Here is an 18,075-nt window from a genome sequence, read left to right on the forward strand (position 1 = left end):
TTATATTCCTGGGGAAAAAGATAGAATTTTATATTTAGATAGTTTTATATGGGGACAAGTTTATGAAATAAGCAGTATAATTATGCCCAAATTTTAAGTAATAGGTATGTCATTAGTGGCTTATTCTTTTGAAAAGTGTAACAATGGTGTTTTATCTTTGTCTTCTTCTGTTAATGTTTCTGAATTCACAAATGATTTGCCTAGAATTCACCTGCAAGATTGTTGTTTTGATTGACAATTTTATTTCCATTTCAGAAAAGTTGAAAGACACAAATGCAAATAGGAATTCATCTTTTTAAAAACAGAACACTTGCATTGTAATGTTCAGAAAGAGAAACACACTTGTTATTGTTGTACCCTGACATTAAAAGCTTGTCTTTATAAATAGTATCGTACAACAATATTGGGAGAGAAGGCAACAAAGGCAAACTGAAATTTACAGTGATGGCCTACAGTGATGTATAGAGTAATAGAAGAGGAAGAAAGTACCTTTATTAAATAAAATTGAAATTGAGGCAGAGCTAAATAATTAGAAATCAAACATGAGAAGAAATAACTAATTTAGGATGTATCCCAGGAGTATCAACAGAATGTGTATAGAATTATTTATTTTGCACATTGGTTGAATAGGGAAAATGAATTAAATTCTTCAGTAGGAATGAATGACTCAGTTGTTTCACTTGATTGTTTCTATTAGACTATATACTAATTCAGATATTTACCGACTATTCATGGATATTCACTCATTTGAACAATGTCCTTAATTAAAGTGCTAAGGCTCTGTTAAATATTTCGATATGGCACTGGGGTAAATGTTTCCTTTTTTTTAGTACCAGGGCTTATTAGTGATTTTATATGAATAAAATCATACAATTGAAACTTTGGAATTTGTGTTTTAAATAGCCATATAATAATAATTACCATTTTATAAAGATATTGTGTGGTTCCTTCTGCCATCTTGGCACCTATGAAGGTCAGGTAAATTTCTGCTGTTGAACTGTGGGGATAGATTTCCATGGTTTCCTGGGAACAGGACTTCTAAAAGGCAAATATGTCTGGAAGACTGTGATGCAAGGCCATTTTTGCTGGCTGTAAGTGAGGTCTCCAGAACTAAAGGGAGTACACAGCTCTTCTTAAAATTGAACGTGTTTGTGCCCAAGATGAAACTGGATTTTAATCAGGCAAGAGACGTGCTTATGTGAGTAAAGCAAAAAACAACATAGTAACTCCCAGAGGCAAACTGATCAAAGCCAGAGTAATCTAGAGAAAGGTAACCCGGGCCCATAGAAACAGTGCTATAAGTCATGCTAAATTCCAAATTCTGAAGCAGCTTTCCTGCTAAGGCCATTGGACACAGAATATGTGTAATGCTATAGAACTCCTGGATTTACCCCAATGAAAAGCAAATAAATAAAAGTGGATTCATGTTCTTGTAAAAAAAATATTGTGTGAACTTTTGGAAACAATGTGTGTACAAATATTTCATAATTATTAGCATGAAGTGTTTGATTACAGATAAGCATTTGTCCCTGAATGGGATGTTCTATAGACCAATAGAATCTTACAATCCTGGGCAAAATCTTATTTCTTTTGTGTATTAGCCTGTGATCTTTTGGAAATGTATTTAATATTGCTTTGCCTATGGGGATACTACTCTCTGTTAGGTATGGTGTCCAACAACTGTATTCCCAAGGCTTTAGGAGGTCAAAGCTGGAGAAGCAGAAGCTTGAGGTCAGCATAGGCTACACAGGCAGCTTCTGCTAAAAACTAAAACATGTTATTCTGGGAACATAGAAGGTACTTGACTAGTAAAGGATATAAAAATGATTATCATGATAGTGATCTGTTGCAATTTAGAGACATTTTGTGTATTTCACTTATTTTTTTGTTTTTGAGGTTATGATATAATTAAATCAATTTTTTTTCTCTTTCCCCCCTCCAAACTCTTCTATATACCTCTCTTGCTCTCTTTCAAATTCATGGCATTGTTTTCCATTAATTGTTGTTATATGCATATCTATGTATGAATATATATATATATACACACACACACATATATATATATACATATATATTAAATACGACTACTTCAGTTCATATAAGGTTACATGCATGTATATTTTCAAGACTGACCATTTAGCATCATATAACCAACTGGTGTGCTCTCCCCTGGGGAAGACTTCTTCTTCCACTCTCAACATTCCTTAGTTGCCTGTGGTTCTTTGTATAGGAGTAAGCCTCATGATTTTTCCTCCATCCACTTTAACATGTCTATTGTTGTTGTCTTTGTTCAGTTCCTGTTTGGACAGCCATGTTGGTGAGACTTTATGGGTGTAGCTTCTGAAATTACTAGGAGACACAATCTCACAGAAAACTCTGGTCCTCTGGCTCTTAAATCTCCCCCTTACTCTCTCTTCTGTATTGTTCTCTGAGCCTTAGATATGGGAGGTACTTTGTAGATGTATCCATTAGCAATGGGCACCACAACTCTCCAGTGCTGTGGGATGGTCTGTATGGCAAATGTGTTGCTGATTGGTCAATAAATAAAACACTGTTTGGCCATTGGCTAGGCAGGAAGTATAGGCGGGACAAGGAGGAGAATAAAGCTGGGAAGTGGAAGACTGAGTCAGAGAGACACTGCCAGCCGCCACAATGACAAACAGCATGTGAAGATGCCGGTAAGCCACGAGCCATGTGGCAAGGTATAGATTTATAGAAATGGATTAATTTAAGCTGTAAGAACAGTTAGCAAGAAGCCTGCCATGGCCATACAGTTTGTAACCAATATAAGTCTCTGTGTTTACTTGATCAGGTCTGAGCAGCTGTGGGACTGGCAGGTGAGAGAGATTTGCCCTGACTGTGGGCCAGGCAGGAAAACTCAAGCTACACTCCAATTTGACTGGTCATAGTTTTTTGTAATAGTCTTTGTCTGGTCCTCATATCTTGGCATATTTTTCTTAAGTTTATATTCAAAATTAGAAGAACAAGATTTAGGGCCCAAGTTATCTACCAAAAGGCATCCAAAAGACCATTTACCTTAAACAATAAGCATTATTTTGTACTTGTACAAGGGTATAAAAATACTGGTACCCTCATTTTAAGGTTTTCTATTAGCTTATCATTAACAAAATTTATCAATTGTCTTGAGCCACGAAAGTTGTATATAGCAAACCACTCCAAACTCAGAGATCCGCATTTCGCTGAAATGATTTTTATCTAATTCTCTCTTCTACTCTCTCTAGACCAGTGGGCTAATTGTGGTAATGTAGTTCTTACAGTGATGGTAGAAACTCAGGAGGTCAAGATATATTATCTCTCTATATAAGAGGCCCAAGCTCAACTCTGATTCATTTGCCCTACTTATTGGTCAAATCAAGTCACATCTATATGTCCAAATTTAAGTTGGAAAGGAGACCATTCCTGTTCCTTTAGTGGGAGATATGGCAAAATCACATGGTAAAGAAACTGGACATAGGATGGGTGCAGGATCAGGACAAATAGTGACAAACAAACATTGTCATTAAAGACTAAACTGAAGTCTTGATAAGAGTCCAAATATTGTTGATCATGAAATCAATGCTTCTTTTTTCTTTAAATTTTTTGAGAATTTTGTACATGAGTACTGTATTTATATAATTTCTACTCCTTCCCCCTCCAGTTTCTCTCATGCCACCCACTCCCTCTCAAATTCATGTCCACTTTTTAATTATTATTTATTATTATTATTATTTACACATAACCTACTGAGTCTAGTTTTGCTCATGTGTACATGTAATTCAGGCTGACTACTTGTGACTAGAGAATCTATCAGCAAGTCAATGCATTGAAACAAAGTCTCTCTTTCTGTAAGTGTTGTACTTGAGATTGTGCTGTAATCATAGATTATATATAAATAAGGGCAGTGAAGAACTATAAGGGTGTTGTAATCATAGCTTAATATGGAAACAAAAGAAGTGGTGGAAAAATAAAATAGGTATAAAAATGAATTTTGAATAAATGAAGAAAAGAGTGCCTATTCATGCCATGAGGTTTTAAGAAAATAATTGCACAGACTCTTGTATGGAGGAATACTCAGGCAGTGAGGAGAAGAGTATCAATAACTGTGCATTATCTTATTTTTTCAGATGGGGCTATAAATTCCTTTCCATATATGAGAAATTCCCTACACACAAGACCTACCATCGAGTTGCCTATCATTGTCTCCCTATCACTGTCAAAACTAAAATATACTGAATATTAACTTTTTCAACCTCTTGTGTTCCTAAAATATAGCTATGTGCTTTCCAATCAGTTCTCTCTAGACTTTGAAATCAATATAGAAAAAGATTACATGGAATTCATTAATGTGCAGACAACAGCATTCTGTTTTTCAGGAATGGCTGTGATCATAGCCACTATCAGTAACGAAGCATCCAGCACTGTTGGTGTTGGGTGTGCAGTCTGCTGTTTCTGAGTCTTGTAAGAGCAATAGGCATCCATCTTCACAAAGAAAATCTGAAATATCATTTTGAGTATTATTCTTAACTCCAGACATGATTTTCTGAAAGTTCTAATAATCTTTAACTAAATTCCCTTTCTGCTATAATTATCCAAAATATGTTTTCATTCTGAAAGCTAAAACAGTCTTAGCACAAGACTAGACCAGGAGTTGAAGGGAAAGTTGAAGTAATTGTTTAGGCAATGTGAGATCATAATGGAGGGCTGTAAGCTGAACTGAATACCTCTAGCAAGGGATAGATAAGCTAGAAACCTCTGATAACTAATGGCACAAGTTCTTTTAAGTTCCTAGTTTCTGTCATAACCAATAACCTATGAGTGTTTGGTGGCCTTATCTGTGCTCAAATTGTCTGCATTTTCTAATCCCCATCTTTTTAAATATGACCTGACTTTGGGACTTCCTCTAGTAACTAGGAAGAAGCAGAAACGAAAAGGTTGTTGCTTCTGAGCTTAATTCACAAATGATCACATTTCTCCCAGATGAACTTCAGCACCATGCCTTGAGAATAAGCCAGAGCTATTGTGCTGAGGAATGAGAGGCCACACAAAACAGAGACAAGACATGCCAGCTCAGGCCATCTTAGACCAGCTTTCCTCTGGCTTCCTGGTAGAAGATCACAGATACTTAAGTATGAGACCAGAAGCATTACTCAGCTGAGACCAGTCCAAATTGTTAATTATTAACTAATTAAATGGTTACTGATCCAAGCCATTTGGTTTTGGAGTGGTTTGTTGAAAGCAAAAACTAACCAATTTGCCAACACACTACCATATTATAATTATAAACCATGTACTTTAGTGGAAATCAAGAGCTCTCACGGCTTCCCAAATTCAAATTTGTAAAGCAAAATGTCATTCGCCTCCTGGAATAATTTGTTATTAATATTTCACTTGTGGTTGCATGATTTTAAGTATTCCTAGAACAATTTATCATTGAATATATTATGAAGTTTTTCCCTATCTTCCAACTATCCAATTTGACTTCCTAGAATGAAAATTCATATTAAAGAAATAGGAATTAAGAAGATATAAATTGTTTTGATTCACACTACAGTGTTATGCAATTAATAGGATTTTGAAAAGTTTTTTTCTTATTTCAGTAGCTACTAAAAAATGAAAGAAACTGTGATATGAGGAAGATTTAGACTGGGGTAATAGAAGTTTCTTCAGCACTTTTTAGCAGTTCTGTTTGATTAAGAAAATTATCAAATGCCTAGAAAAGTCTAAACAACAAAATTGTCAGTTTTAATCTTGTTTCTGGGATATGGTTAACATTTTAGCATATTTCTTTCATTTATTAATTTCTACAATTTTACTTGTCTTTTTAATCTGTGTGTGTATGTGTGTGTGTGTGTGTGTGTGTGTGTGTGTGTGTGTGTGTGTGTGTGTGTGTGTGTCCATGTTCACTTGTACATGTGGAGAACAAAGGCTGACATTGGGTGCCTTCCTCTAACATTCCCTAGTTTATTATTTTTGAAACAAGGTATCTCACTGAATCTAGAGGTAATAGTTTCACTTAGACTGTTGGCTAGTGAATCCTTCAGATCCAAATCCCCTGTTGCAAGTTCAGAGGTCACAGGTACACAACCTCATGCTAGCTTTTTACATGGTTACTAGGGCTCAAAGTCAGGTCCTCACACTTGTGCAATGAGGACTTTACCAACTGAGCTATTCCCCCATATCCTTTTACAATGTGTCCTATGCTATATTTTATTCTCCATTGATTTTTAATAGTCATTTTAATTATTATATAATATTCTATTATAAATACATACATATTCCTTTTTTCTTATATTTAAAAGATTTTTTTCCATTTTACATACCAAACATAGTTCCCCCTCATCCCTGTCCTCCTGCTCACCCTCCACTTTTTCTCCAACTCACCCCACCATCCACTCCTCAGAGAGGGGCTTCCAATGGGAAGTCAACAAAGTCTAGAATATCAAGTTGAGGCAGGACCAAGCCCCTCCCCCTGTATCAAGGCTGAGCAAAGTATCCCTCCACAGGGAATGGGCTCCTAAAATCCAGTTCATATACTAGGAATAAATCCTGGTCCCACACTGCCAATGGCCCCACATGCTGCCCATGCCACACAACTGTCGCCCACATTCAGAGGGTCCCATGCAGGTTCCCCAGCTGTCAGTCCAGAGTCAGTGAGCTCCAACTATCTCAGGTCAGCTGTCTCTGTGGGTTTCCCCATCATGATCTTGACCCCTTTGCTCATATAATCCCTCCTCCCTCTCTTCAACTGGTCTCTAGGAGTTCCACCCAGTGCTTAGCTGTGGATCTCTGCCTCTGCTTCCTTCAGTTACTGGATGATGCTTCTATGATGACAATTAGGGTACTCATCAATCTAATTACAGGGGAAGACCAGTTCAGGGACCCTCTCCACTATTGCTTGGAGTCTTAGCTGCCTCTAGGAGACATGCATGCATCCCTCTAAGAAGGGAAAAATAGATGAGATCTCTTGAGAAAATTGGGAGTGTCAGGGGAAGGGGGGAGATATGGGGAGGTGGCAAGAGAACATGAGGGAACAGGATAGTTGAGTTGGTGGAGGGTCAGAGAGGGAAAGCAATGAAAGAGATATCTTGATAGAGGGAGCCATTATGGGGTTAGGGAGAAACCTGGCGCTAGGGAAATTCCCAGGAACCCACAAGGATATGTACATATTCTTAACTTTAGATTTTATTTCAATAGAATCATGAATAATTTAAGTTCCCATTTACTTAAATTAATCTATTGATCTTTACTATATTGACCATTTGGGGACATAAATATGAATGTGTTCATATTTCTAGGCATTTTATTTATTAAGATTTGTTTTAGAAATATGAATATATCCAGAAACCCTGTTTCTAATAAATAAACAAATAAAAATTCATATTATTTTGAAAGATGTGAAATGAATTTTGAATAATATTTTTTATTAATTCTTTGAGCATCTCATTCATTGTATTTTGAATGTATTCATCTACCTTTTCCCAGTACTTCTCATAACCACACTCTTCATCCTCTTCTTTCTTCTCTATTGAGTTCAGTTGTGTTGCTCAACTAGTTTTGGGGCCTACTTTGTCTCCACTATGCTAGGATTTATCCGGCCTGAGCTTGCCTAGGTCTTGTGCATTCTGTCACAATCATTGTGAGTTGATCAATGCAACTGCCCTGTTGTATCCAGGAAAATACCATTTTCTTGATGTTATCCATCACCTCTGGCTCTTGGAATTTTTCTACCCCCTCTGGAGTGTGATATGTATGTCCTGTTTGTGGATGAACATTCCAAAGTCTCTTACTCTCTGCATGCTGAGTAGTTGAATGTCTCTGTGTTAGTTGCAAGGAGAAACTTCTCTGGTATGGGTTGTGATGCTCTGATCTATGAGTATACTAATAAGTTATTGGGAGTTGTGTAAATACTATGTCCACTTATCAGAATAATAGTACTGTGTTCTACTCCAGGGTATATGACCAATCTAATCACAGGTTCTTTGGCCTCTATAACAGTGCCAGGTATAGGTTCCATTTTATGGACTAAGCATTAGAACCCAATCAGAAAGTGGTTTGTTACCCCCAAAACATTCGTGGTCCTATTGCACCAGTAGGCATACTTTGTTAGGCAAGTCATTGTTGTAGTTTACAGCATACACAGCGGGGTGAGATGGATTATCATTTTTCCCTTCCAATATTGTACATAGCCTCTTCTAGCACCAGGAAAGCTAGCCAGTAGGTATAATGCTTCTACGTGAGTATCAGTTTGATTTCTCCATGTTTTGTTACTTGAGCATGTATCTTCAATAAGAGGGTCCTATCATCAAGTTCTGGAGATTATCCAAAAGTATTGGCAAAATATGTAATGTTTTGATGTGGGGCCAATCTATGGGACTCCATTGTCCAACAGCTCAAAAAGAGGTAACCTATTCCTAGTACTGGGGTTTTATTTAGCATGAGGTATCTAGTTAGGGCAATGACCTCCATTATAGGGCAACTTCAGTAAACTTGTTTTTATATGTGTATATGCATATGTATATAATTTTAGGAAGCTTCTATAGTAATAAGTTTCCTTATGACTTTTTCAAAAGGCCTTTTCCTTATTTCTTATCTTGTACAAACTCAACCCTAAATGAATCAAGGATCCTGAATCTGATAGAGAAGGTAGGAGAGTCACTTCAACTTATGAGCACAGGTACTTTCTAAAGATGATACTCATAACTCAGGCATTAATACCAATGATTGACAAATGGGACCCCATGAAACTAAAAAGCTTCTGTATAGCAAAGGACATCATTATTTGAGTAAATAAGTAGCCCACTGAATAAAAAAAAAAATGTTTACCAATTATACATCAGAATGAAAGTTAGTATGTAGAATAATCAGCAAAGCAAAACAAACAAAAACTTAAACATCAAGAAAACAAACAACCTAATTAAAAATGAGGCCTGGACTGGGCAATGATGGTACACACCTTTAATCGCAGTACTCAGGAGGTAGAGGCAGGCGGATCTCTGTGAATTCAAGGCCAGCCTGGTCTACAAAGCAAGTTCCAGGACAGCCAGATCTGTTACACAGAGAAACCCTGTCTCAAAAAAACAAACAAACAAACAAACAAACAAAAAATGACATATGATTCTAAACAAAGAATTCTCAAAAAAATGAATGGCTGAAAAACATTTTTTTGAAAATGTTCAAAATCTATAGCCATCAGAGCAATGAAAATTAAAACTACTTTGAGATTTTATCTTACCCAAAGAAGAATGGCCAAGATTAAAGGAACAAGGGGAACACTTATTTATTGCTGGTGGGAGTGCAAATTGGTACAACCACTGTAGAAATCGTAACTGAGGTTCCTCAAAAAACTAGAAATAGACCTACTACATGATCCAGCCATACCACTCTTGGGTATTTACCTAATGGAATCTAAATCCTACTGTAGAGATACTTGTCATCCATGTCCACTGCTGCCTTATTCACAATTATCAAGAATAGGAAATAGTTGGTTGTCCACCAGCTGATGAATAGATAATGAAGATGTGGTATATTTGCACAATGGAATATTATTTAGCTGTTAAAAATCTAATTATGGAATGCGGAAGTAAATGAATAGTATGAAAAAATCATTCTGAGTGAAGTAACCCAGACACAGAAAGACAAATGTCATATTTTTTTTCTCATTTCTGCATGTTAGCTTTGAATCATCAGTTACATATTTTCCATTTGGATTACCTATAGAGGTCAAGGATTTAATAAGGGGCCATGGAGGTAGGAGATTTTAAAGAGAAGAGAGAACAATGGTATAAAGGGATGGAGATGGAAGGGCAAGGGAAAGGTGGGAATACTGGAGTTAACTAACGTTGAGGGCATTTTGAAACAAATTATTTTGTTTTAAAAATTCATCACCCTTAAAAGTTGATCAATTTAAGTGTTTAGTATTGCTTTTCATTTTCATATCGGAGGAATTTTCTAATCATGTTATTTCCTTCATTTATCATAGCATTTTAATTTTCATGAGCACTTTATAGATTAAGGATTTTAATCATTGTCATTTATATTTCTTGCATGTAATAGCCCTGCTTGAGTTCTAATTTTGATAAACACATTTTACAATATTATGTAGATATATCTATTGAAATTTCCATTCCATTTTTTTATTACTTTACGTTTTAGAATTTTTTTCTTTACTCCAAGATCATAGGACCATTAATACATTTTTTCTTTTCTTTTTATACATTTTAATTAAATATTTTCCTGCTTCTAAACATATAATTGGAGAGTCAATCATATCCTAGTTATTCAGTTGTGCTTAGGAAGAAACAATTACCCCCAGATGAGTGAACCATGGTAGAGAGCTATTCCTTTCTTTTGTCATTGGGAACTTATGAAACTGTAATATGTAAAAAGATATTTAGTTTAACTTTGACAGTTGAAAGTTTTGTCACACTGTTGAGCTTTTTTCTCTAATCCTAAGAGATATAGCCCTATCTCCAAGAGAGATGACCTAGATTCATTTTGTGTCTGACAAAAGCCAGTTGAAAGGCATGACATCTGTTTCCACATCACTGATCACTGACCATTGTGATGAAAATTTACAACACGTGGACATTCTAGAGAGTGAATGGAGAATACACCATATTGGAAGTTTGCCTTGGTTTCTTAAAGTAAAACCTCATAACACAACAGTTTCTTATTAGTTGCTTCAAGATGACTTCTTAACATCTTGAATTTCTTTTCAAAATGTAGGCTAAAGTCCTCATTTGTAACAATATGCTTGGGTAATATTTCATGAATATTTGAGTTAGTGTAACATAATTAATAACAGCGTTGGAGGTTTTAGATAAATTATTTATCATGTATTCCCTACCTCTAAATATACAGCAGTTTATAGCAATTTAGATATTCTCATTAAAAAAATGAAAGGGGATGTAGAGATGGTTCAGCAGTTAAGAGTATGCTGCTCTTACAGTTCAGTTGTTCCCAGCACCAGCACCCATATCAGGATACAACCACATGTAATTCTAACTTCTGAGCATATGACATCCTCTTCTGACCTCTGTGGGCACCCACATGTGCATACACACACACACACACACACACACACACACACACACACACACACACACACACACACACATAAATATGTTTTAAAAACATAGACTTTATAATGTCAACTAATTACAAAACAGTGGTGAGAAGTATCTCTTTGAAGAAGGAAAAGACAGGTAAGGCAGGTACAAGGTAATAAAGACATGAATCAGAGACAAGGCAGGTTAGTGTTTGTCTTAGTTAAGGTTTCTATCACTGTGAAGAGACACCATGATCACAGCAACTCTTATAAAGGAAAGTATTTAACTGGGGGTGACTTGCCTTTCAGAGGTTTAGTCCATTATCATCACGAAACGACATGGCAGCATGCAGGCAGACATAGTGCTGGAGAAGGAGCTACATCTTGATTCTGCAGCCAATAGGAAGTGAAGTGAGACACTGGGCATATCTTAGAGCATAGGAGATCTCAAAGCCTGTCTCCACAGTGACATACTTCCTCCAAAAGGCCATACCTGTTGCAATAAAGCCACACCTCCTAATAGTGCCACTCCCTATGAGCTTATGGGGGCCAATTATATTTAAACTACCACAGTGTTTAAAAAATCAAATAACTCTAAACCCACTGGAAGGCAGGATAAAATGGTGAAACATAAGGGTTACAAAGCTGAATGTATTTCCTTTCTCCCACTTCTCATGTTTCCCCCCAATATTTTACTATAACAAGTTTTAAATATACAGAAAACTTGAACAATTATGACATGACCAGAATGACAACCCAAAATGTTGATTCTACAATTAATCTTTTTAAAACTTATTTTAAAACATGCATCTCCATCTCTTTATTTTTAATCTACAAAATTCTTTAATATTTTGATCTATTACTAAGGTAAGGTGGAGATATCAATGTACTTCTCTAAATTCCTCAGTAGTGAAGTACTAAATAAATTTATCTATAAACCTTTTTATGTAAAATTTGTATACAATGGAATTCATAAACCTGGTAACCTTTTGTATATAGATGCAAATGTATGGCCTCAAGACTTAAGATAAAGTACAGAGAATATAGTCCTCACTTTAGGAAATCACACCTGGTTGTATAGCTGTGACCTTCAAATTGAAGCATTGCCTCCTGTAGTGGAGAGGGATGCTCATAAAACTCAGGAAGTTCATAAAATCTACCAAGATCCAGAGGATCAGAAAGTTAAAGGGTTCCCAAGGTCCTTCTCCAGAATCATATATGTAGTAAACAATTGCTGGATGGAGACTTTCCAGGAGAGATGTCTCCAAACTGGGCAAGGAGCTGTTGTAATACACCACTCATGTGCCGTTTGCCATGCCAGGGATGGCCCTTAAGTGAAGTGTCTGTTTTTGAACCACCCATGCACCTGTAAGTAACCCCAATAAACACATTGGTTCATCAGACTAGCCTGGGATAAAATAATTTCTTTTGTTTATCATGGGTGCCCTTTCTGGGTTATATGCCTCAAGGGAAAGTCTTACAACTTGCCCCTTCCAAGTCAATACTTCTAAGAGACAGTCACTAATGTATGTTCAATTATTTTTGTCTCATGTAGAACATCATATAAGTGAAATGAAGCATTGTATGTCTTCCTTAGTTTAAGACCTTTTTTTACACAGCACAATGTTCTTGAGTTTTATATGTGCCGCAGGTAAAAGCTATTACTTTCCTCCAGTGGAAAAAAAAAGTTTATTACACTTTCTAAAGTAAATTCTAGTCCTAAATTCCAGCAAATTTATGCCCTTTGTCCAGCCAGGCTTGCATTTCACCTGTACTCCCATTTGTGCATAAGTGCAACCTGCCTTGGTCCTTTCATTATTATCTTTTCAGTTCCTTATTATAAGCTTCAGGTCACTCAATGGCTTTGGCTGAATGGACTCAATTATTTCGGATACACTTTGTCATCAGATATCTCCCCTTTGAACTTAATTTTTTTCACATATTATTCTTCACATTTTTTTCTAGAGAATTGTTTCGCCCTCTAGATCATCCAAGAAATTTCTACCTACCTGTTTTTCTACTCCCATGTCTGTATGCATCACATTCCAATCATAGCACTATTCCACTTATCTGTACTTGATAACAGGAACTATATCACATAAATGATCCCATTTTCATGGATCCTTTGATTCTTTCACATATAGAGAGAGAAAATCACAGTAAATTGAGTAGAGAATTATAGTGAATTAGGTGTGCAATTTCTCCCTGAACGCCTCTCCATTTCCTGAATATTTTGGTGTAAATATCAAAGAAGCTGTTTTATACTTTCTGCCAATTTGAAATTATTTTGCTCTCAACTTTCCAGAGATAAACTTCTGACTTGAACTACTGTCAGTTTAATATTGGGACTGAAAAATGAACAAGTTTACTCTATGTGTTGCTTTAGAATAGTCTTGAATTGAAGTTTTATCCCATACTAGAGGGAAAAAGATCAGCTACCAAGATGGTGTTCTTATGTGTGCACAGCGCTATTCCTCCACTTAAATTTGACATCCAGAATAAAATGCACCTTCATATATGTTGATAAACACACATATTTCCTTTTATTTGACATGTGGGAAAATGCAAAGGACAATTATTTTTTAGATATATTGATGTCTTAGTTACTGTTCTATTGTTGTGAAGAAACACCATGACCAAGGCAGCTCATAAGAGCATTTAATTGAGGACTTGCTTATGGTTTCAGAGGGTGAGTCCATGATCATCATGGTGGGAAGCATGGCAGCAGGCAGGCAGGGATGGTTCTAGAGCAGTAGCTGAGAGCTCACATCGTTATCCACAGGCAGGAGGCTTTTGAAACCTCAAAACCCATCCCCAGAGTGACATACATCCTCCAAGAAGGCCATACCTCCTATTCCTTGATAAAAAGTCTTCTAACTGGGAATCAAATATTTAAATATATGGTCTTATGGGAATCATTCTTATTCAAACCACCACATTTGAAATCTAGTATTTTAGACAAAATATAATGTAAAAGTAAAGAGCCTACTTCAAAGTGTATCTTGTATACCATATGTATATACCATACTGCATAGTACCAGTGAGATATACTTGAAAGAAAAATAAGTAGTACATTCTTTGAAAATTACAATAGTTTGGACCAATTTGACATAAAATATACTAAAATTATGACATTGAAGCATTTTAGAAATGAGTTTCCAAGGACTTTGTAGGTGTCCCCCTTCTTTTAATAAGAACTGACCACGATAGGTTATTTAACAGACAAAATTATGGTACTGACATTCCATCTTGGTATCAAAAGAAATAAATGTCTGTTTTGAGTAAAACTTCCACCCACCTCCAATTTTCTTCATGTTTCTGGATGTGTACCTAACATACATTGTTAATGCAATAAATATAAAATCCTTGTTGAAGCTGTAACTCTATAAATGAACACCAACTATAGATTTATTAGAAAATGACAATTACCTGGGGCTATCAATTAGGGGATTATAAAACATGTTCAGGCTCATTGTCACTTTGGATTTATTTTAAATTTGTGAGGTATGTGTTATATGCGTTGTACAATGACTTTTCCAAGATCACATAGATGAGGAAACCAGCACTCAAACCTTGGTCATTGGAGCTTATGTCTAATTTTATTCCTCTTATATCCAATTTTTCCATTAATGTGGGAGACAACAGAGAAATGAAAACAGGGTCATAAACAATGAACAGCATGTTGAATCTTAAGATAAGATATGGAGATTTCTCAGTTGGTAAAATGCTTGTCCCAATACCTACATAAAAAGTAAGGCTTTTGTAGCAATCTGGTAATCCGTATACTGGGGAGATAGACACAGCCACATCTCCAGGGCTTGCTAGCTAGCCAGCCTAGCTTAATTGTTGAGCCCCAGGTTGCAACGAGAGACTTTATCTCAAGAAACAATGTAGAAAGCTTCTGATAAATGCTTTTTATCAGAAAAAAGCTCTGACCACCATATGCACACAAAACATGTATACCCATACTTGTACACACACACACACACACACACACACACACACACACACACACACACACGCACACACACACCATGCTCAGATGAGACTATTAGGGACATTCTTCCATGATATTGCTTAGACCCTTCATTGTTACAGAGAGAAGATACAGTGAGTTTCTTTCACATTTCAAAATTCTTATGTTTTCTTCATTTAGATCTAAATGAAATATGCAAGTATTCCAGGTTTGTATGTCATTTATAAACATAACTCCCTGCTAGATTTTGGGAAGATTCTAAAATGATTTAAATGACTTCCTGAGCATTAAATAGCCTGTGAAGAGCAAGATCTTGATGAATTGTGTGCAATCAGAGACACAAATCCAAGGCATGAATATTAAAATTCCCCTCAAATACACATGCTGCAAAGCAGAACGGAAGATAAGTTTGCAGAGAAATATTTTAGTTTACTCCTTTCCTACACTGTCACAAAGTCTGTGAAAAGTCAAAAGTATAATGAACAACAGTGCCCATTTGTACATTTTGACCTCTAAATCCACTGCCTATCATTGCAGTTGAGGAAGCTAGCTTCAACCATCTCTGGTTCTGTGAGTCTCTGAAGACGGTCAGTGGACTGTTCAGAACCATGGACAGCTCAGGCCCTTGCTTTCAAGAGCCTTTCTTCTGCCTGCATACCCTTGCCTCAGGTACAATTTAATGTCCTCAGTGTCCACACACGTTCTATCTGGCTCTTTGGCTACTATTGCTGGCCCCTATGAAGTCTGTGGGGACTGTAAGACATTTTCTGAAGCTCTTTAGTTTAGTGCTGGTATAGAAAATACAAAAAGATCAGTTAGAAGAGGGAAAAACAAAAACAGACTAATGTAGGAAAAGTGCTAAAATGAAAATAATTTGAACTATCTTCCTTAATGGGAAAATTTTACAATTTTTATTCATCATATTAGCAAAAACAGTCTTGCAGGGTACCAAAAAGATTGACCTTAAGTCAACAAGATTTTTTTTAATAAATACCTTGAATGTTTTTCAGGAGATTATAGTCTAATGATCTTTCCACATGAGTTAAGAATTTATGGAACAAAGCCCCTGAGTAGAAACCATTCTAAATTAGTACATTCATTATGGAAAACTGCATGGTGGGTATTCAAAATTTTTTAAATGGATATAATCTAGCAATTCTACTGATCAGTATAAATAAATGAATGAAGCCAGTGTCTTGACAAGACATTTGCCTTCCACATTCATTGAAGCTCTAATTATAACAGCCAAAATGCAGAAACTTGTGTGCATCAATTGGCATATGAATAATAAAATAAATAAATTGTGGTATACATATATAATAGAATTTTATTCAGCCATATGAGACAACATGGATGGACTGGAGACTAACCATTACACTTACAGTGAATAATTATGTACTATACACCATAAAGCTGGAAGAAAGTGTTCTGGAAAGTGTTCATCACAAATAAAGCTTATATTCTTGAGGAGATAAATATGTTTAATGAGATGAGTTTTAAATATACACATACATCAATCATGTGTGTTCACTGAACATTGCATAGTATTCTGTTAATGTGTGTAAAACTTTTATGTTTCTGTGTATTAGTTAAAATTTAGAAAGATAAATTATCAACCATTATATCTTAATCTAGAATTAACATTAGACTGTATTTAATATAATAAAGTGTTATAATAAAAATAGGAGCAGTGGGGCTTGAATAATAAACATTTATAGTAAGCACTAGGCAAGTACTCTACCACTAAGCACCATTCTTGGCCTCATTTATTTGTATTTTGCTTTAATTCTTTTTGAGACAAAGACTTGATGCATTTGCTAAGGCAAGGTTAATGCACTGTGTGGCCCAGGTGGGCCTTGAGCTTATATTCTTCCTACATTGACTTCCTACCTAACTGCTTTTATAGACATGAGTCACCATGCCCAGCAAGACTTTCATTTTTGCTTGTGACTTGGTTTTATCCTCTATATCTCCTTTAAGAGGAGCACTTTTGCATTATTACATTTAGTTGATGGAAAATATGGTACATTTGTGAGGAGATGCTCAGAAATAAGATTTCCACAGAGATTTTATAGAAGAAATAATCTGTCAATAAACTGGAGAAGTTGTAAGGCTGAACATTGTCACCTTAGATAAAAATTAAGTTTCTACATAATATTACTCTAATGAGCAATTTAATATTAGTATCTTTGCACTTCACCTTAAAAATCTAGAAATACAATATAAGAAAAACTGAGACTTAAGTAAAGGAATAAGTCTAGACTATTTGGAGTAGCTGCCCACTCTGTGCCACTTTCCTCCCAAAATTGCTTCCCCATACATAAGAACTCATCGATTTTTATTCTGCTCCATGGAAACCTACTTTTCTCTAACAGCAATTCTACAGAGCCAATTACTACCACAAAGATATACGATACAGAAAATTTTATTGATAGTGACAGTCCTGAGGAAATTGAACTGACTTTGTAAAGGACTATAGGTTTCAATCAACTGTGTCAAATGTTTAAAAGTGGTATCTTAACATGATGTAAATAGACCAACACTTCTGGACTATCAGTGTGTTGTGGACTTTGAAATACCAGGTCACCCACTCTTCTGAGCTAGAAGACATAGCATGCTTTTTGTATGACAGAAGGGTTATTTAGCAAATGAAGAATAATTTCTCAAGTGTTACAGGTGGACATATGGTTGCATTGATCAGAAAATGCTTAACTGACTTAGACGTCCAGAAAGTGGAAAAATAATCATTCTGGCCAAAGGTTAATTTGTTGTACTGCAATGTTTGGCACCAAGAGGTATAGTCTAATCATTTTCTGGTGCTGCAACTGTGTATCAATTCCAGCAGTGGGTGTGCAGTTGATTATCTGCCAGTGGCAGGCTGCTGAGATGCTATTTTAGCTGGGGCCAGCTTGTAGTTATTATAATGATTTGACACTTCTGCCCAAATTTAGTGTCAGGAAAGTTGAAGTCTCATTAGTTAGGAATAGTATCTAGGGTGTGGGGCTATGTATTCAAAACTGTCATTTGTTAGATTTAATTTGAGAACCAAAGC

General features: G+C 35.8%; 1 pseudogene; it reads left to right on the forward strand.

Moving 5' to 3' along the window:
- Positions 1–1,051: 1,051 nt before the first annotated feature.
- On the forward strand, positions 1,052–1,376 carry LOC128114665 (60S ribosomal protein L35a-like; annotated as a pseudogene).
- The last annotated feature ends 16,699 nt before the right edge of the window (positions 1,377–18,075 follow it).

The sequence above is a fragment of the Peromyscus californicus genome, unplaced genomic scaffold (genome assembly GCF_007827085.1).
Source record: "Peromyscus californicus insignis strain IS unplaced genomic scaffold, ASM782708v3 Scaffold_10__1_contigs__length_136768540, whole genome shotgun sequence".
Classification (NCBI taxonomy): Eukaryota; Metazoa; Chordata; class Mammalia; order Rodentia; family Cricetidae; genus Peromyscus; species Peromyscus californicus.